This window comes from Stegostoma tigrinum, chromosome 25 (assembly GCF_030684315.1).
Source record: "Stegostoma tigrinum isolate sSteTig4 chromosome 25, sSteTig4.hap1, whole genome shotgun sequence".
Lineage (NCBI taxonomy): Eukaryota > Metazoa > Chordata > Chondrichthyes > Orectolobiformes > Stegostomatidae > Stegostoma > Stegostoma tigrinum.
Genome location: NC_081378.1, coordinates 29008587 through 29024096, shown reverse-complemented (window position 1 = coordinate 29024096; position 15510 = coordinate 29008587). Strand labels below are relative to the sequence as shown.

The 15510-nt window shown below is 42.4% G+C and overlaps 1 long non-coding RNA gene across 1 annotated transcript; it reads left to right on the top strand.

The window, feature by feature from the left end:
* Positions 1-536: 536 nt before the first annotated feature.
* On the top strand, positions 537-15302 carry LOC125463082 (uncharacterized). The gene is made up of 3 exons (XR_007249754.1): positions 537-625; positions 12988-13105; positions 15122-15302. It is a non-coding gene; the product is annotated as an uncharacterized LOC125463082 (long non-coding RNA).
* Positions 15303-15510: the final 208 nt, after the last annotated feature.

The following is a 15510-nucleotide window of genomic DNA, read 5'->3' as shown; positions in this document are numbered from 1 at the left end:
TATCTGGCATTCTTATCAAATAATTCACCTCATTCAATTTCCTTTCCATTCAATAAAAGCCCACTAAAACTTACTATTAAAGGTTCACCGACCACTGGAACCAACACCAACACTTTATCTCCATTAGTAACATCGTGAGTCAAAAAATCAGTCTGCTTCCTGTTTCATCGCACGCTGTGCTACTTTCAAATGTTGTCTAGCAAATTCATCCACTATATTTAATCTTTCCCTAAAATTTGACACATAGTACAAACATGTGGTCTTTGAACTCTGATTTAGTCATTTCTCCTTAATTAATCTGTTTGCCTTTCTGCTGATTTGAAAGCCATTCTATTATCTAAGATATTTCCATCCTGAACATGAGTGGTGATGGTAATGCCTGTCTCTTTAAGCTTTTGCAGTCCCTCAATCCAGCAGGACTGTGCTATATACATGCCCGTGCTCAAAACGGGTATGATCAGATAATTACAGATATTTTTAACGTCTGCCAAGAAGCGGCAACAACAGTCACGTGTTGCAATTTCTCCCAGTGATCAGATTCTTTCGGCTGAGGTACTAGACGATAAGTAGCAACCATGGAATTGTATCCTCGCATCAGAGAAGAAGGAGGCAGTAGAAAATTAGGGTAAATATGGACACAAGATATAATCATCATCAAAGATGTGTGGTACTGTAGTTGAGGCAACACTTCAATGCTATTCTCTCATTTGGGAGTTTAACATTCCAGTACTATCGCTAGCTGGCTGTTTGTTACTTAGTTGTAAGTTTCAATTGTAACTATTAAACAACTTCTTTTCATCATCTACATAAATGATTTGGATGTGAATATACGGGGTATGGCTAGTAAGTTTGCAGATGACGTCAAAATGGGAGGTGTTGTTGACAACCAAGAAGGGTACCTCAGAGCACAACGGGACCTTGATCGGATGGACCAATGGGCCGAGGAATGGAAGATGGATTTTAATTTAAATAAATGTGAGGTGCAAATCAGGGCAAGACTTATACGCTTAATGGTAAGATCCTAGGGAGAGTTGCAGAACAAAGAGACCTTGGAGCGCAGGCTTATAGTTCCCTGCAAGAGGAGTTGCGGGTAGATAGAATAGTGAAGAAGGCATTTGATACACTTGCCTTAATTGGCCAGTACATTGACTATAGGAGTTAGCAGGTCATGTTGAGGCTGCATAGGACATTGGTTAGGCCACTTTTGGAATACCATGTGCAACTCTGGTCTCCCTGCTATAGGGAGGATTTTGTGAAACTTAAAAGGGTTCAGAAAAGATTTACAAGGATGTTGCCAGAATTGGGCTGTTTGATCTACAGAGACAGCCTGATTAGGCTGGGGTTATTTTCCCTGGAGCGTCGGAGGCTGAGGGGTGACCTTACAGGTGATAATAAAATCATGAGGGGCATGGGTATCATAAATAGTTAAGGTCCTTTCCTTGGGGTGGGGCAGTCCAAAACTACAGGATAACAAAGTGTGGAGCTGGATGAACACAGCAGGCCAAGCAGACCCTTAGGAGCACAAAGCCCAAAACGTCAGCTTTTGTGCTCCCAAGATGCTGCTTGGCCTACTGTGTTCATCCAGCTCCACACTTTGTTATCTTGGATTCTCCAGCATCTGCACTTCCCATTATCTCCGATGCAATTTCAACCCCCAAAACTACAGGGCATAGGTTTGAGGTGAGAGGGGAAAGATTTAATAAGGGACCTAAGGGGCAACCTTTTCACACAGAAGGTTGTTCATGTATGAAATGATCTGCCAGAGGAGGTGGTAGAAGCTGATACAATTACATTTAAATATATATCTCGATGGGTATATGAAAAGGAAGAGTTTAGAGGGATATGGGCCCAATACTGACAAATGGGACTAGATTTATCTGGGATTTTTTTCAGCATAGATGAGTTGGACTGAAGGGTTTGTTTCTGTGCTGTACATCTCAATGACTATGATTCCAAAATACACGAAATTTTACATATTCTATAAACACTAAGTGCTAAAGTTGTAGCATTCAGCATATCTCTATTCAGGGTCATGCATTATGTATGTAAGTTTGAATTCCTATTTAGTAGCAATTATCCTTTTTTTCTAGTTGGCCAACAGTGATTTGAATTTTTTTTCCCATATTCACTTTTAAGTATTCAATACTAAAAGGTTTACGACTACTAACTTGGCCAAATCGTATCATCACTGATGTGTGGGCACATAACAGAATCACCCCTCCCTGCCAACAAAGTTGTCAATTATGAGTGACACATACATACTACGTGCTAAATTCCTTAGAATTATTTTCAGAATATTATTATCTTACGTTACAATTTAAAACGTCATCCGTGCAAATATACAGCATGTATACAACATTTTGGTTTTAAAAAAAGCAATTGTTTAATTGTAGCCCGTTGGTGGTAAACGATCCTCATTAATTCTAAATAAGGATGGTTGAATTGACACTTATTATCCTGGTAATCCCCTTTAAAAATTGAATTCTGGCACAAAGTATCAATGATACTCAGGATTATACTTGTGTCATTTAAACAACCTATTGACCAACATTACTTTGTCACTTCTAACTTTATTGTTGTCTGGGAAAGAAGAATTAAAAATATTCTGAAATATCTTCAGTCATCTGGTTTGGCTTTAACTGGAGTACTGTGTCAAATTTTGGCCACTTTAGGAAGGTCGTGAAGGCTTTAAGAGTGGAGGCAGAGAAAGTTTAGAGATATGAGATGTCAGTTACTTGGATGGATTGGAGAATCAGAGGTGATTCTCTTTGAAGTGAAATTGATAGGAGATTTCAATGACATTTCAGAGAATCGAGTCCAGAGAAATTAAAATTCATTGCTCAACCCTTTAGGATTCTATTTAACTGATTCTTGATGGTATCACGGTATTGAACAGTACAGACAATTCAATTAGTCCTTTCCAAATCTGCAGAAGTGACGTCTTCTCAAATCTAAGCATCTTAACTTCCAAAGTTATAATAATCCACGGATTTCTAATCAAGTCTCCTGGATTTGGAGGTTTCACAAAATAAATCCTTCTGCTGAGGTAACTTCTTCCTTGAACTGCAGTGAATCCTCCTTCACAGAGATAAACCAAACGGGCTTCTAAATTCAGTGCTGGTAACTTGCTAAAGTCCACATGGACCACATCAAATGTATCACCGTCACCAACACTCCTGATTATCACCTCAGAAAATTCAATCACTTTTGTCACACGTGACCTTCCCATAACAAATCTATGTTGACTATTCCTTTTCTAAATAAAAACTGAAAGATCTGTGGATGCTGTAAATCAGAAACAAAATTGCTGGAAAAGCTCAGCAGGTCTGGTGTCATCTATGAAGGATAAAGCAGAGTTAACATTTCGGGTCCAGTGACCCTTCCTCAGAACTGATGGTAGCTGGGAAAACGTCAGTTGATATGCAGAAAATAGGGAACTGGGTGGGGTAGGAAGTAAACAATAGGATAGAGCCCAAAGAGAAAGAAGTGCAGTTGGACAGACAAAGGAGTTGCTAACGATTGGGCTGGGAGGTTGAATAGTTGTTAATGGGGATTGTTAGTGACTAACAACAGTGGGTGCGTGTGGTAGCAAGGCCTGGTGTGTGGGGTAAGGGCCTGGGACATGGGAAAGTTTATGTCCTAAAATTATTGAACTCAATACTGAGGCTGGAGGGCTGTAGGGCCCCCAAGCAGAAAATGAGGTGTTGTTCCTCTAGCTTGCGTTGGGCTTCGCTGGAACACTGTAGCAAGCCAGAGACAGAGATGCTGGCCAGGGAGCAGGGTGGTGCATTAAAGTGGCAGGCAACAGGTAGTTCAGGGTCTTTTTTCGGAGCAGAACATAGATGTTCTGAAATGTGGTCACCCAGTCTACACCTTGCTTCCCCAAGGTAGAGGAGACCACATTGTGAGCAGCAAATGCAGTAGACTAGATTCTTTGAAGTGCAGGTGAGGTGTTGCTTCACCTGGAAGTTATATTTGGGCCCTTGGATACTGGGGAGGGAGGAGGTAAATGGGTAGGTGTTGCACCATTGCCACTTACCGGGGAAGGTACCGCAGGACTGTGGGGAGGTGTCGGGGGTAAAGAAAGTCCCGGAAGGAACGGCCCCTGCGGAAGGCGGACAAGGGAGGGGAGGGGAGGGAAATATGTGTCTAACATACCATCCTGGAATCACATTAACAGCTGCAGAAATGCCTTCACTCAGTAACGATACACTTAACCATTATTGCCCTTCCATACTCCTTCATATCCCTCACTGGGCAGCTGGGCCACCCACATTGCTTTGGCCTTGTTCTAGCTGGCTTCTAAAAGTACCACTATCACTGTTGCAAACGAGATACTTTCAAGGGGTCCCTTTCTTTTGTCTGGCAGCCACCAATTCCCTGTCAGCCTGCATATCCCTAAATTGTGAGGTGACCCTGTCCTGAAATGTGCTACCTTTGAACTCTCACCTCCATAAATGCTCAGAATTGCCCCCAGCTTTTGCTCAATCTCCAAAACCTGGAGATTAAGTAGCTCAGGGGAGACATTACAAGGCCACCAGGCTGCCAAGGGTCTCCAGGTCCACCCTGTTCAGGCAATATGTGCAAATCATGAGCCTCAGCACTTCCAACATGTTAACCAAATAGAAATTAGATCCCCTAACTTTATTTTAAACCTTACTCCTACTTAATTATAATCTTGAAAAATCTTATTTCTCTTTATATCCTGAGTTCCACTCACCTCACATGCTCATCGCATTGATGCCTATCACATGACCCTCACTTTGCTCGCTCTTCTCCAACTGGCTTATCTTAGATTCTTCTGAGTCATGTACAAAGCTAGTGGCCTTACTTTTTTAAAAAAGGATCGCTCATAAGTTGTCAGTGTTACTAGCAATATCAGCACTTGCTGTTCATTCTTACATGCTCTGGAGATGATGCTGGGTAGTTTCCTCTTTAACCATTCTAGCCCATCTAGTATACACCCACAGCGTTGCTCAGAATTATGTTCCAGGAATTTGTAGGACTCCAAGAAACTGCAGTTTAATTCTGAATCAAGATGGTGTGTAACTTACAGAAGCTTGCAGAAGATGGTATCCATATGTATCTGCTGTCCTTCTCCCTCTAGATATTAGACGTCACAGGTTTGGAAGGTGCAATGGAAGGAACATTGGTGAGTTGCTGGAGACTATAGGAGTGAGGCTGGAAATGCACAGCAGGTCAAACAGTTTCTGAGGAGCAGGTACGTCAATGTTTTGGGCTGAAACCTTTCAGCAGGACTGGGGAAAGTTAGGGGAGCTCAGAAATAAATGGGGGGTGGGGCTGGGGCTGGGGCAAGGGCAAGTATAGGAGATGGTGAGAGGTGGATGCAGGTAGGGGCTTATTGTGATCGGTCTGTGGGAGTGATTAGGTGAGTAGGAAGGTGGACAGGTTAGGTCATGTCAGAGGGGGAAGGGGCGGACATGGGATAAGGCTGGGGGTGGAGGAATTTTGAAGCTGGTGAAGTCAATGTTAAGGGCATTAAGCTGTAACCTTCCGAGGCAAGATAATTTACATTTGGTCTCACTCTGACAGTGGAGGAGGCGAAGGATGGACATATTGCCAGGGGAGTGGGAGGGGGTATTAAAACGAATGGTACCCAGAAGGTCAGGTTGATTGTTCTATGTGGAACGCAGATGTTCCATGAACCGGTCCCTGAGTCTGTGTTTTGTCTCCCCAACATAGAGGAGACCACATTGGGAGCAACGGGTGCAAAAGGTAAGGTTGGATGAAGTGCTGGTGAATATCTACCTGATCTGGAAGGATTGTTTTGAGTGTTGGATGGAGGTAAAAACGGAGGTGTAGAGACAGGTATTGCAACGTTTGCAGTTGCAGGGAAATGTCCCTGATGTGGTGGAGGAATTGGTGAGAAGTTGCGGCAGTTCATCCTGTAGATGGTACGTACAGACACCCTACGGGGTGAAGATGAAGGGGGTCAATGTTTAAATTTATGTATGGGGTGCTAATTCAGTTTTGACCTGGAACGTGTCAAGTTTCTTTTTCCGCACTTGTTTGCTGTCCTGTTGAGCATTTTCAGCATTTTTATTACTTCAGATTTTCAGCAGCGTATTTTGCTTTGCAAGTTATTTTCTTCAGCTGCTTATTTTTGTCCCTTGGGCAGAAATACTTGTACGTCACACTGAGGATACAGATAACATTATCTTCTATTTATAGTGTGACTACTTGTGAATTGACAGCATGGCATATGTAGTAATTTGCTTATCTTTATTATTATTAATCTGTGCGTCACACTGTACTTAAGTATGCTTAGAATATGATAACATATCTAATAAGTGTTTAGCAGCTTTCTGTATGCTTGAACAAAAATGAACATATGAACTGTAATGGAGAAGTTGATATTGTGTGGTATGACCCTATCAGAATGGGAACCTTTGTTTAAACTTGCCCCATATTAACATATTGCTAAGTAGAGTTCAGCAGATAAATTCGGAGAAAAAGAAAAGGAAAAAGCTAAAGAATTAAGTTGGTCATATTTAGTAATAGATCCCAATGAAACCTCTCTCTACATCACATGGTGTTTATCATAACGACTATAATAGTTGAGGCATATGGATACTGAATAACATAATAGAAGAAAATCCTCTTCGATTTCATTAGCGTTTATTTTACGTTGGAGTTATTGTAGTTATGCCAATATTAGCCACCATTGCTTTGTTAATGAATGTTGAATAATACTTTTTCTATCCTTGTACATCCGATGAGAAAATGAGAATACACTGCAGACTGAAACAGTTCATAACTAAAATCTGTTTGAATAGATGCCAATGTCTATCTGCTGGCAGAAATGTCTTATGTTGATCACATGACACGCAATTGCTTGGATTAGTTCACTTTCCTCTCAATTGCCCTTTAGACGGTCTAATGAGTCAGTTCATTCATTTAAGGGACAGGAATTGTGTGGTTGAATTTTCGCAGGGATTCTCTCAGCCTTTATCAATTAGGAAGGGATTCGCTTCTGGTTTCCTTTGTTACAAACAAGCGTGCCGAAGCTCTGCCTCTGACCCCACCCCTTGACCACCATTTGCCTTGAAAGTCGAGGTTTTGCTCCTTACTCGCTGCTGTGGCAACTCTTGGAAGCAGGGGTTACCTTGGAGTTTTGATATTTCTGTGGGCTCTTTAATTTAAGTTTTAACATTATGGGAGAACACAGTTAGACTGCCACTTATAATTGATCCACCTGCAGAATCTCAGAACGAATTTGAATACCTCTTATAATACAGATACAATCAGAAATTTGATAGTGAGACAACAGATCTTTCCCAAAGTCTTAACTCTTAAAATTTATCAGGAAACCTGGTCAGTAGGGCTTCAATGTGTCTTCTTCACAAGTCTTACTCAATGGCTCAACACATATCACTGGTCAATGTTTCCAAGCTCTTCCCCATTGGTGCTTCACAAGGTTACAGCGTGTGTAACTTCCATAGGGTTTTGTTTCTCCAGGTTACAACAGACAACATATGCCATAGATTTCAGTCAGGGGCGTAATTCTTCACAAAAATCGGTAGCTTGGTTTTCTTTTTAAAAGGTTATGATAAATAACCAGTCATAAAATTGCAGAAACAGGCAGGTTTATAACATGCAAATTCTGGTCAATGTAATTAGCAAACCATTAACTACAGTAGATCATAGGTTCATTAATTATGAAACTTTAATGTGTCATTTAACCATAAAGCTTCCCAGAGTTTCTTGGAGAGGTGAATATGACATAGCTGAATTAATACTAAACCTGTGGAAATTTTTGTCTTGGCCAATCCAGCCTTTTCTACTTGATTTTTGTATGAATGTCAAAACAGTGAAAAATAATGTAAAGTAAGATTTCAAAATGACACCCTGAATGAAATGCTTAGTTCTGAGGAAAAATGAGAGAGACTGGTGTGTTTTTATTAGAACAAAGAAGGTTAAGAGGAGATCTGACATTTCTGGAACAGGCTTAAGTGGATTGCTTTTTTCCAGAGGCAGTGCAAGCACTCTGGATGTCAAGACTTTCTTCTGTTCTGTAAAATTTTATTCTTTAATGAAAATCATTTTCATCTTGGTGAGAACTTACAGTTTTTTCTTAATTAATGCAATTTAGTATTATTCAATACCATCCAGTCTTTGTATTGTACTGCACACATCCTTTTGATTATTAAAAATTGAAAAATCTTATGGCAATGATTTAGCCAATGGGTTGGGAAAAAGCTCAGATCATAAATCCGGTTAGAAGCACCTAAGTGATACATGTTGTATAAGAAGCAACAAGTACAGTATATCTCAATTAAACAGAAGTATGTACTGAATCATTATCCAATAAAATTCAATACAGTCATAGAGCTGTATAGTACAGGCATACCCTTCTGTTTAACTCAGCCACGCCAACAAGACATTCTAAAGTAATGTAGTCCCATTTGCCAGCATTTAGCCCATATCCCTCTAAACCCTTCCCATTCATTTAGCAGCGATAATGGGAACTGCAGATGCTGGAGAATCCAAGATAATAAAGTGTGAAACTGGACGAACACAGCAGGCCAAGTAGCATCTCAGGAGCACAAAAGCTGACATTTCGGGCCTAGACCCTTCATCAGAGAGGGGGATGGAGTGAGGGTTCTGGAATAAATAGGGAGAGAGGGGGAGTCAAACCGAAGATGGAGAGAAAAGAAGATAGGCGGAGAGTAGAGTATAGGTGGGGAGGTGGGGGGGGTGGGGGGGGGGATAGGTCAGTCCAGGGAAGACGGACAGGTCAAGAAGGTGGCATGAGGTTAGTAGGTAGGAAATGGAGGTGCGGCTTGGGGTGGGAGGAAGGGATGGGTGAGAGGATGAACAGGTTAGGCAGGCAGAGACAGGTTGGACTGGTTTTGGGATGCAGTGGGGTGGGGGGAAGAGCTGGGCTGGTTGTGTGGTGCAGTGGGGGGAGGGGACAATCCCACTTCCTACAGACAAAGTGGGTGGCCATGGGCACCCGCATGGGCCCCAACTATACCTGCCTCTTTGTAGGTTACGTGGAACAGTCCCTCTTCCGCACCTACACAGGCCCCAAACCCCACCTCTTGCTCCGTTACATTGATGACTGTATTGGCACCGCCTCTTGCTCCCCAGAGGAGCTCGAACAGTTCATCCACTTCACCAACACCTTCCACCCCAACCTTCAGTTCACATGGGCCATCTCCAGCACATCCCTCACCTTCCTGGATCTCTCAGTCTCCATCTCAGGCAACAGCATGTAACTAATGTCCATTTCAAGCCCACCGACTCCCACAGCTACGTAGAATACTCCTCCTCCCACCCACCCTCCTGCAAAAATTCCATCCCTTATTCCCAATTCCTCCGCCTCCGCCGCATCTGCTCCCACGATGAGGCATTCCACTCCCACACATCCCAGATGTCCAAGTTCTTCAAGGACCGCAACTTTCCCCCCACAGTGGTCGAGAACGCCCTTGACCGCGTCTCCTGCATTTCCCGCAACACATCCCTCACACCCCACCCCCGCTACAACCGCCCAAAGAGGATCGCCCTCGTTCTCACACACCACCCTACCAACCTCCAGATACAACGCATCATCCTCCGACACTTCCGCCATCTACAATCCAACCCCACCACCCAAGACATTTTTCCATCCCCACCCTTGTCTGCTTTCCGGAGAGACCACTCTCACCGTGACTCCCTTGTTCGCTCCACACTTCCCTCCAACCCCACCACACCCGGCACCTTCCCCTGCAACCGCAGGAAGTGCTACACTTGCCCCCACACCTCCTCCCTCACCCCTATCCCAGGCCCCAAGATGACTTTCCGTATTAAGCGGAGGTTCACCTGCACATCAGCCAATATGGTATACTGTATCCATTGTACCTGGTGTGGCTTCCTCTACATTGGGGAAGCCAAGTGGAGGCTTGGGGACCGCTTTGCAGAACACCTCCGCTCGGTTTGCAACAAACAACTGCACCTCCCAGTCACGAACCATTTCAACTCCCCCTCCCATTCTTTAGATGACATGTCCATCATGGGCCTCCTGCAGTGCCACAATGATGCCACCCAAAGGTTGCAGGAACAGCAACTCATATTCCGCTTGGGAACCCTGCAGCCCAATGGTATCAATGTGGACTTCACCAGCTTCAAAATCTCCCCTTCCCCCACTGCATCCCAAAACCAGCCCAGTTCGTCCCGTCCCCCCACTGCATCACACAACCAGTCCAGCTCTTCCCCTCCCCCCACCTCATCCCAAAACCAGCCCAGCCTGTCTCTGCCTCCCTAACTTGTTCTTCCTCTCACCCATCCCTTCCTCCCACCCCAAGCCGCACCTCCATTTCCTACCTACTAACCTCATCCCATCTCCTTGACCTGTCCGTCTTCCCTGGACTGACCTATCCCCTCCCTACCTCCCCACGTATACTCTCCTCTCCACCTATCTTCTTTTCTCTCCATCTTCAGTCCGCCTCCCCCTCTCTCCCTATTTATTCCAGAACCCTCACCCCATCCCCCTCTCTGATGAAGGGTCTAGGCCCGAAATGTCAGCTTTTGTGCTCCTGAGATGCTGCTTGGCCTGCTGTGTTCATCCAGCTTCACACCATTCATTTACCATCCAGGCACCTTTTAAACTTTGTAATTGTACCAGCCCCCACCACTTCCTCTGGCAGCTCAGTCAATACACACACCACCCTTTGCATGAAAAAGTTGTCTCTTTAGTCCCTTATTAAATCTTTCCACTCTCACCTTTAACTTATGCCCTCTAGTTTTGGAGTCTGCTACCCTTGAAAAAGACCTTGGCTATCACCTGATCTCTGTCCCGCATGATTTTATAAACTTTTATAAAGTTCACCCCTCAGCCTCTGGCACTCCAGGCAAAAAAGCCCCAGTCTATTCAGTCTCTCTCTATAGCTCAAACCCCCCTACCTTGGCAACACCCTTGTAAACTTTTTTTGAATCCTTTCAAGTTCCACAGCCTCCTTCCTATAGCAGGGAGACTAGAACTGCATGCTGTATTCCAAAAGTGGCCTAATCAATATCCTCTGCAACCACAACATGACCTCCCAACTGCTACAGTCAACACAGTGACCAATAAAGGCAACAATTCTAAATACCTTCTTCACTAACCATGTCGACCTCTGACTTTACTTTCAAGGAACCTATGAATCTGCATTCCAAGGTCTCTTTGTTCAGCAACACTCCCTCGGACCTTACCATTAAGTGTACAAGGCCTGCCCTGATTTTCCTTTCCAAACTGCAGCATCTCACATTTATTTAAATAAACTCCATCCGCCACTCCTCAGCCCATTGGCCCATCTGATCAAAATCCTGTTGTACTCTGAGATAACCTTCTTCGCTGTCTGCTACACCACCAATTTTGGTGTCATCTGCAAACTTACTAGCCATACCTCCTATATTTACATTTATATAAATGACAAGTAGCAGTCAACCCTGCACCAAACCTTGTGGTACAGCATTGGTTAGAGGCCTCCAGTCTGTAAAGCAACCCTCTACTACCATCTTCTACCTTCCAGCCAATTCTGTATCCAAATGGCTAAAAGTTAAATTGTTTGTGACTTACTGCAATGAAGTTAAGCTCTTCCCTTCAATACCTGCCTTCCCACCACAGCGTAACACTGTAAGTGGAAAAAATTTCTTTTGATTTTTTTTCTAGGCTTGAAATAGATAGTGTGCTGACAGTGCACACAAGGTTAATCTGAAATTGGATGATGGGCCGTGTCAGCATACTTCCAAATAGGCTGCTGGGATAATCAAGCTTTTGAGGCAATCTCTTGACTCCACTAAAGAATGGAGTTAGGTTCCCTGTCTCACTAGCAATAGATCAGATACATTCTGGGATGAAGATGAGCAAACAGGGTGGAGGGTGTGGGTGCTGCGTTTTACATGAGCAGGGACAGTTTTCTTTGGGGCAACTGCAATCTGGGGAAGAGCATTTCTACCACTGATTCCACATTCTGGTAACAATTTCTTTTTTTAAAAATAACAAACAAACAGTTAGGCTATATATAGATATAGCTATACTGAATGCAGCTCGTGTTGGGTATTTTTCCTGCTGGTTGCCATATTGGATATTTGGTCATCCATTTGTACCAATTAAAATAAATCTGGTGTAAAATAATGCGTAAATTATTTTCTCCCTCTTTATTGCATTACATTAATACTTAAATACTAATTGAAAAAAAAAACAGAAAGAACTGCAGTTGTGGGAAATCAGAAACAAAAACAGAATTTGCCGGAAAAACTCAGGAGGTCTCACAGCATCTGTGGAGAGAAAGCAGAGTTAATGTTTTGATTCCAGTGACCCTTCTTCAGACCTGCTGAGTTTTTCTAGCAATTTCTGATTGTGTGTGTAATACTTAAATTCTGTTTGTGTGACACAGAGTATGTTATTGACTTATTATGCAGAAACACGAACACATGCTTCAACTTGTAAATAAAGATTGTAAAACTACATGCTTGTATGGCTTGAATCAAAGTTGTAGTCAAATGGCAGATGATTCATAAATATAGAACAATGAAAATGCTTATCTAAGAAATATTCTGAAACTGTACTCTGTCAACATGTGACTGATTTTTTTACGGATTTGGGTCAACTTTCCCTTTACTCCAAGATATCAGATTAACTTGTTATCTTATTGAGATCGGGGATTGCATGTCTAACACCCCATTTGAAAGTAAAGTGGGTCAGCATTAAGCTGTTCTTGTTTGGGCCATCTCTGTGTATGTGTTGGGACATTAAAAATAACTTCATCAAAAATTAACCTAATTTAGTTTTGTGCCAGAAAATAGGCCGTGTGAGTTAACTATGGCTGTACAACATATATCACACAGAATATGCATGAATTTATAGGAGCAGGCTAATTTTAGTTCAAAGTTCAAAAATAGGATTTCACACATGAATAGGCAAGGTATCATGAAGTACTGCATGATTTAATGCACTATGACCAGTGAAACTTTACATATTTTTCAACAGAAACTTGTTGTTAGTTTCAGAATAGAGTCATGTGGACCACAAGACAGCCTGGTTTTCTGACTGGGCCGTCAATGCTCTTCTGCACGAGAGGAAGATGAATGAGGACCCTCTTGTGACACTCAACAATAACAGGTCAGCAAGAATAAATGCAGTTTGCCCATAGTTGCATAGGCATGTAAAGCTCACTACATTACAGGCTGCTGCCACCATCCTTTTGAACTGATGTCACTCAGTCCAGCTTACACTGGATCTGATCCCAGTGGAGTGCAGGAACACATTGCTGCTCCTCTTGGCCCTCAAGCAGTGTTACAAATGTACTTTATAGTGCCCTGGCACTTATTTTCCTTGTGAAGATTGCCTCTACTCTTTTTGGGAGCGAGGTTTCTAAAGGCCTGGGGAATCCAGCTGCCCACTGCAAAACCTGCTACCTGGGTTTAATCAGGGGTTGCTAGGTGTCGTAACACCTTTATTTTATCAAGCTGCCTCCTGCAAGTCATGGAGCTGCCCATTTCTTAACTTATCTCTTTTAAACTTGGAAGTTCAAATGTTAAATATTTTAACAGCCAGTGTACCCCTTGCTTTTCATTGGCTGTTTCAGAAAGGATCCACTGTTGTTGCTCACTTGCATTTAAAATTAAACTGCACTATTTAAAGGCTGCTGCATTGCAGCTTCAGCAGGTGCTCTCTGTTGCTCTGAAGCTAAATCTAACCTGACACAGAGAATGACGACCATAGAAGAGAGCAAGTCATCAGATTTTCAACTGTTACACAGATGTTTGTTAAAGGATATTGAGAGGAGGAGAGGTGTTCTGTGTCCTCAAGAGACAGGCTACCCTCTAGGCTTGTCATCACAAGCCTATGGGAGCAGATAGCCATGCAGCTCAATGTTAGGAGCAAATTAAGCCCCGAGGAACCTGGATGTAGTTCCAAAAGTTCAAAAAACGAAAACTGAAACAAATGTCTGAGCCACTGCTCAATTCACCTCATTTTGATTTCATATTTACCCTTGTGACAGGACAATTATTGAGGTCATGCCCTTCAGTATGTTTGAAGTGACTGAAGTTGATGCTCTTTCAAAATCTTCCTGCTCAAATCCCACATCCCCTCATCCCAAGCCTCTTATTATGACCTGATGACGAAGGATGAAATCGCTTCCCTCATTCTCACTCCTCATTCGATGTGAAAAGTGTTTTGCAATTTATAAAACCACATGTATTTGTCATTTCAGTGTGTATTTATCTGTTTATGTTTGGGTGGGTATCAAATAGCCAGGCAGATTCCTTGAACTAAACAAGGAAAGGGTTAGTCTTATTGTGTTTAAACCCACCCAGATAAAATGTTAAAATGTTAAAATGTTAAAACAGGAAAATAATACGCCTTCATTTTCAGCAACTCATGCAAATGCGCACACTTGAACCAAGATTGCAAAAGTATAAATTATTGGGTCAGAACTTACGTTTGGCCAAATTAAAGCTTGATAAGGAGGAAGGGAACAGAAGAGGACAGTTCAAGGTCGTGACAGGTCTTTGGATCTGCCCATGGCTATTCAAAAGCACTCAGGTGGCAGTTTAACACTGTTGTGGAGGTCTTCCCCAAAAATGTAGGAGAGCAAATTAAAGTCTTCCGATAAAAAGTTCTCTGTCCACTTGCAGGAATGTAAACACAAACAAACTCAGCAAGCTGGGTGCTGTCTTAGACATAGATAGTGAGTGAGATCAATAACAGTAGCTTCTTATAGAACGTCCTCAGTAGACAAGGTCAAAAGTCACACTACACCAAGTTATAATCCAACAGATTTATTTGAATTCACAAGTTTTTGAAGCACTGCCTCTTTGTCAGGTGCCTGATGAAGGGACAGTCTTCCAAAAGCTTGTGATTTCAAATAAACCCATTAGACTATAACCTACTGTCGTGTGACTTTTGACCTTGCACATCTCAGTCCAACTCGGCAGACGTGCATAAAATCTTGGTTAATTACATCAATTCTCTCTAACGGCAATTAGAAATTTTTAAAAGACTGTTATAGTTTCCAATGTATGGGTTTCATTAACACTCACTTGTACCATTCTGCTAGCCATTCTGTGTTATGGCATCGGTGACTCATTTTAATGTCCATGCAATTAACTTTTGAAGTATTCATTCTTTCAGTGCTGCAAGTAATGAATCTCCATCGATGATAATGCAGGAAAACAACTGCCTATTCATGAACAGCCAGCCACTTATAGTCTCTGATGGGGCCTTCATATTCCCAGCATCTCTATCTCAATGGAATGGAATGTAAGCATCTCAGTAATGCACATTGTGGAAATTATTTTCATTTTCAAACTGTGTCCTTGTTTCGATGGACTTTTTAAAAAAATAAAGCCAGTTTTTCAATGTCCATTTCTAGTCAATGAATTAGAAATTAATATTTAACATGAATGTCTCTGCAATGCACTTCTGACTTGTGTCATGCAAGTGGTGAAATACGTCCAATAGAATGTGAATCCCATCATCTGATTTTAATATCACTGGCTTTCCTTAATTAAAATGGTTCA